Below are 6000 nucleotides of genomic sequence, written 5' to 3'. Positions count from 1 at the left end.
TACATAACATGATTTTAATTTGTGTGCTAAAAATTAACGTAATGCCATTCGTATGTCAGATGGTATTGGTTTGTGGTAACGGAGCATTTTAGCAAGTTCTTGAACACAGTATTCCAAGATTTTACTATTATTCTAAAATGTGGAAAATAGTAATAGTAAGCATTAATAATGAGCATTTTGTAATTTTGGTCCTAAATTAACACTATGTCCTGTAAATCTAATGAAATCGTGTCTTGTTGGGCCAAACAGGCTAATGGGTCACATTAGGTTGGAGAAGGTTTTGCGGGTATATGGCTGAATCTGACAGTCACTCCTTTAAAACTAAGACTTCCAATTTCATAAAACTGTGATATCGACTTTTGCTTGGCATAAATGTTTGAGAAAGAAAATAGCTTCAGGTGGTTTGACAGAAAGCTAGTATCTCTACAGTGATAGTTTCTTTGCTCTCTGCTAAATGTCAAGGGTCAAACATAATTTAAAGCATAGTTCAAGTCATTCTGTAAACCTAATATGCTCTAATAGGCGCCACATTTATCAGTCTTACCAGTGTCTCCTACTATTGCTAATACAACTTCAGTGGCATAAACACATATAGAGCATGTCAAGAATTGTCAAGAATTTGATCAGAAATAGGCATAATATGCAGCTGTGTCAAGACACCTTGTTTGTAAATGAAGGCATCTACTGTAGGCACTATGTTTTGTTGGTTTAGATATGAGCTGTGCAAAATTACAGCTCATGAAGCCAACAATACAAGATTTATAACTGCAATTAAAAATCTGTGCACTGTCTCAAGTTTGACTCAAGATGGCGCCGAGTATGGCTGCTGCGTTGCGAGCTCCGACACAACACTGCAGTTTTTTGTTTGTTTTGTTCACAGTTCTATGTTTTTATTTTGTCTTGGATGTTGTCTGCCTTATTGTCTACGACAGACAAACACTTTTAGACATTGGTTCTGCAATAGCACACCGAAAACCGGACTTTAAATTCTTCAATGCCGACCCGCTGTTTACAAACACGCCAGCGGAGCCCTTTCTCTGGGCAGCCTGGCCGTGGAAACGGAGAAGGAAAAGGGGAAACACAGCCGGCGTTCTCAACAGAGTAAGACGTCGTGCAAATCGACCCCTGCTACCCAGTATTCTACTGGCAAATGTTCAGTCTCTGGACAACAAGCTCTGCGAGCTGAGAGCGTGGATCTTTTTCCAACGAGAGATGAGGGACTGCTGCATTATCTGCCTAACAGAAACTTGGATGTCTGCTGAGATTCCAGATTCAGCCATCGAACCCGCAGGGTTCTCTGTGCACTGAGCGGACAGAGCGAAATACCTCTCAGGTAAAAGCAGAGGTGGTGGTGCATGTTTTATGGTCAACAAATCCTGGTGTGATCAGAGGAAAGTACATTCTATCAAGTCTTTCTGCTCTCCTGATCTGGAATTTCTCATGCTTCTGTGTCGACCATTCTGGCTACCAAGGGAATTCACAGCGGTCATTATCACAGCTGTGTACATCCCCCCACAAGCGGACACAGACCGGGCACTCAAGGAACTGTACGGGATTATAAGATAGCAGGAAACCGCACACCCTGAGGCCGCGTTCATTGTGACAGGGGACTTTAACAAAGTCAATTTTAAATCAGTCGCACCAAAATACCACCAACACATCAGTTTCAACACACGAGGGGACAGGGTTTTGGACCATTGCTACTCTCCCTTCCGGGATGGCTACAAATCCCTCCCCCGCCCACCATTTGGCAAATCAGACCACTCTTCCATTCTGCTTCTGCCCGCTTACAGGCAGAAACTGAAACAGGAAGCACCCACCCTCAGAACGATCCAGTGCTAGTCGGACCAATCAGACTCTACTCTACAGACTGTTTTGATCACACGGACTGGGAGATGTTCCTGTCCGCCTCTGATGACGACATCGAGGTGTACGCTGATAGCATAACGTGTTTCATCAGAAAGTGAGTAGAGGATGTTGTTCCAGTTTAACACCACCAACTCTAGAAGCATGTGGCAGGGAATTAATATCATCACGGACTTTAAAGGGAATAAAAACTCTGCCATGAACACCGCTGCCTCTCTCCCGGATGAGCTAAATACTTTTTATGCTCTTTTCGAAGGAAATAACACCGCCCTCGCGGAGAGAGCTCTCGCGGCCGATGCTACAGTGGTTAGTTCACTCTCCGTCTCTGTAGCGGATGTAACACAATCCTTCCGACGGGTGAATATCCATAAAGCCGCGGGTCCAGACGGCATTCCGGGCTGCGTCATCAGAGCATGCGTGAACCAACTGGCTGGTGTTTTTATGGACATTTTCAACCTTTCCCTCTCCTTGTCTGTGGTCCCCACATGCTTTAAAACATCCACCATTGTGCCTGTACCAAAGCAATCCAAAATCACTTGCTTAAATGACTGGCATCCTATTGCTCTGACCCCCATCATCAGCAAATGCTTTGAGAGACTAATCAGAGATTACATCTGCTCTGTGCTGCCTCTATCACTGGACCCATTGCAGTTTGCTTACCGCAACAACCGCTCCACTGATGATGCCATTGCATCTACAATACGCACTGCTCTCTCCCACCTGGAAAAAAGGAACACTTATGTGAGAATGCTGTCTGTAGACTACAGCTCAGCATTCAACACCATAGTGCCCTCCAAGCTAGATGAGAAACTCCGGGCTCTGGGCTTAAACAGCTCGCTGTGCAGCTGGATCCTGGACTTCCTGTCAAGCAGACACCAGGTGGTTAGAATGGGCAGCAACATCTCCTCATCACTGACCCTCAACACTGAAGCTCCGCAGGGCTGTGTTCTTAGCCCACTCCTGTATTCCCTGTACACACATGACTGTGTGGCAACACACAGCTCCAATGCCATCATTAAGTTTGCTGATGATACGACAGTGGTAGGTCTGATCACTGACAATGATGAAACAGCCTACAGAGAGGAGGTGCTCACTCTGACACGCTGGTGTCAGGAGCACAACCTATCCCTCAACATCAGCAAGACAAAGGAGCTTGTGGTGGACTTCAGGTGAAAAGACAGAGAACACAGTCCCATCACCATCAATGGAGCACCGGTGGAGAGAGTCAGCAGCTTCAAGTCCCTCGGTATCCACATCACTGAGGAACTCACATGGTCCGTCCACACTGAGGCCATTGTGAAGAAGGCTCATCAGCGTGATCTTCTTCCTGAGATGGCTGAGGAAGTTTGGAATGAACCGCCACATCCTCACATGGTTCTACACCAGCACTATAGAGAGCATCCTGACTGGCTGCATGACTGCCTGGTATGGCAATAGCACCGCCCACAACCGCACAGCCCCGCAAAGGGTGGTGCGAACTGCCAGACACATCATCGGAGGTGAGCTTCCCTCCCTCCAGGACATATATACCAGGTGGTGTGTGAAAAAAGCTCGGAGGATCATCAGAGACTCCAGCCACCCAAGCCATGGGCTGCTCTCACTGCTACCATCAGGCAGGCGGTATCGCAGCATCAGGACCCGCACCAGCCGACTTCATGACAGCTTCTTCCCCCAAGCAATCAGACTTCTGAACTCTTGATCTCTCACGATCAATATACATCAGCACTGCACTTTATTAATCTTATTATCTCACACTGGACTGTCTTAAATTATATTCTCTCTTAACAACACACTGGCAACTGACTATCAACCGACAGCCTGAATGTCAATATAGTACAATACAACCTACTGTATATTTTATATATACTATATATACTATTTTTATTGTATAATGTGTATTCTATATTGTATGTATATTCTATATTGTGTGTATTGTATACTGTATATTGTATATTATTATTTGTATATTGTGTTGTGTGTAATTATGTGTATATTAGATATGTAAATTGTGATGTGTAAATCTGTTTATTGTAAATTGGTATATGTCTCATCTATGTCTCATCAATGTCATGACTGCTATGTTGCTCGGAACAGCACCCAAGACTTTCACCCACTATTGCACTTGTGTATATGGTTGTGTGACAATAAAAGTGAAGTGAAGTGAAGTGTCTGCATAACAAAGAAAGCTAATGCCATTGTGATAACATATCACATAGAGAAAGCATGAAGCAGGAGAAAAAAAAAAAAAAAACCTAAGACAGAGCCTTGTGGCACACCACACTTTTTAAGTTATCATGTAAGGATGGACAGCTCAATTACACAAACAAAGTGCTGGTGATCTGACAGGTAGGATCTAAACACACCTATCCACAGACAAATCAAAAAAGAAGTGTGAAAGCTATTTTTAGAGTTGGCTGAGGTGTACCCTCAGTTTGCCATTAAGACAGACAGGTTTAAAGCACAGTACGATCACAACAGTACATAAGTACTTACATGGAGAAAGATACCTTTCTCTGACTCATCCCTTCAGCATAAAACTCACAAGAATGCACTAAATCTAAGTCTACAAAACGTCATCATAGTGCTCCAGCCAAGAATAAATAGTTTTGGTAAAAGGAAAGAAAAAGGCTTTACATTTATTTTCTCAAAGAGAGCTGTCTGGTTCTGACTGGCACCAAAGAGAATTAGTTGATGGATTCAGATAGCACTTTCCCATCACTGCGCTCTAAGAAGCCACAATCAGCTCAACGGGATTGGATTTAACAGAGATTAACTCTGTCATCTACCTCTAGACTACCACTGTCTCATTTATCACTGAGAGTTGAGATGTCTAAAACTTTCCTTCCTGATTACATTCCTGAATGCAATCTAGAGGGGTACTGAGAGAGATACCATGGACAGGGGCTGCAGGGGTATCAAGGGACCAATACCTGTCCTGTCTGATAATAAACGAGGAGCTCTAAATGTGTTCTGATGTTCAGCTTTGGTTAAAAGTAATGGAATTGGAAATACTGACTTCAAATGGTAAAGCATAAAGGTTATTGCCAAATAAGAAAATAGTAAGATCCTGTTGCATACCTGGTAGAGTATTGTTTTAGCAATGCCAAGGTCGTGGCTTTGATTCCCAGCAAACACACATAAAACGTACAGTATAGCTTAAATGAACTGTATGCCACTTTGGATAGAAGCTTCCTTTCCATTTTCATATCACAATTCTAATTTCCAAACATAATTTTGTAATTTTTTGGGTAGGGAAAAATGTAATCATTCAAATTAGATCAGAGTATTTAGAACTTTCTCTTTCTTTTGAGTTCACGAAACTAACACCTTTTAAGTAACCTAAACTGTTTCATTGTTTGGTAAACACAAATTGGGCAGGGGATTTCTTGTTCCCAGCATGCTTTGCATGGGACTCAACAGGGAAGGTAAATGTTAAAATTAAGCGTTATTTTATGTTTTTGCAACATAAATGTAAAGGGGGAAACTTTTTAGTGTTTAATGTTTTGTTATGTTGCCATTTAGAAGAGTTTCTGTTATGCTGGAGTTTTGAGGGTTTACTATTGTGGTGAAGAGTGGAGCTTGAGATTAGGTTGAGGATCGATACCAAGTGTGTATCTTGCTGCTTTGTCCATTATTAAGCAAGTCACCAGTCAGGCTTAACCTGGATGAACAAAGTGATGGAAATAACCGATTTGTGTTGCAAAAAAAAATAAAAAAAAAAAATTGGTGGTTTACTCAAAATTTAAAGTTAAGTGCCTTCAAAATGTATGAGTTAGCTTACTCAATTTTTCAAGTTCAGAGCGATTAGCATGCATAAGTAGTACAAAATCAAAATCTGACAGTTCCACTTACTTAAATTTGGAATTTATTTACTTAAAAAAGTTGATGTAACTGATTACCTCAAATTTTTTTAGTTCTGCTAACTTATTCAGGTTTACAGTGCATGCATAGCAGAAACATTATTGTAAGTCATGTATTCCACATCAATAATCATGAAATGGTCAATATTTAATGGTGTTCCACCCATGTAATGATCATTGTTGATCAATAACCTCACAGATTGCTCACCCATCTCAATAAAAAGTTGAAAGAGTAGGTTAAAGGTGAAGTATCTATTTTTTTGTGGCGCTTGTG

Source organism: Myxocyprinus asiaticus, chromosome 11 (genome assembly GCF_019703515.2).
Source record: "Myxocyprinus asiaticus isolate MX2 ecotype Aquarium Trade chromosome 11, UBuf_Myxa_2, whole genome shotgun sequence".
Lineage (NCBI taxonomy): Eukaryota > Metazoa > Chordata > Actinopteri > Cypriniformes > Catostomidae > Myxocyprinus > Myxocyprinus asiaticus.
This window is presented reverse-complemented; position numbering follows the sequence as displayed.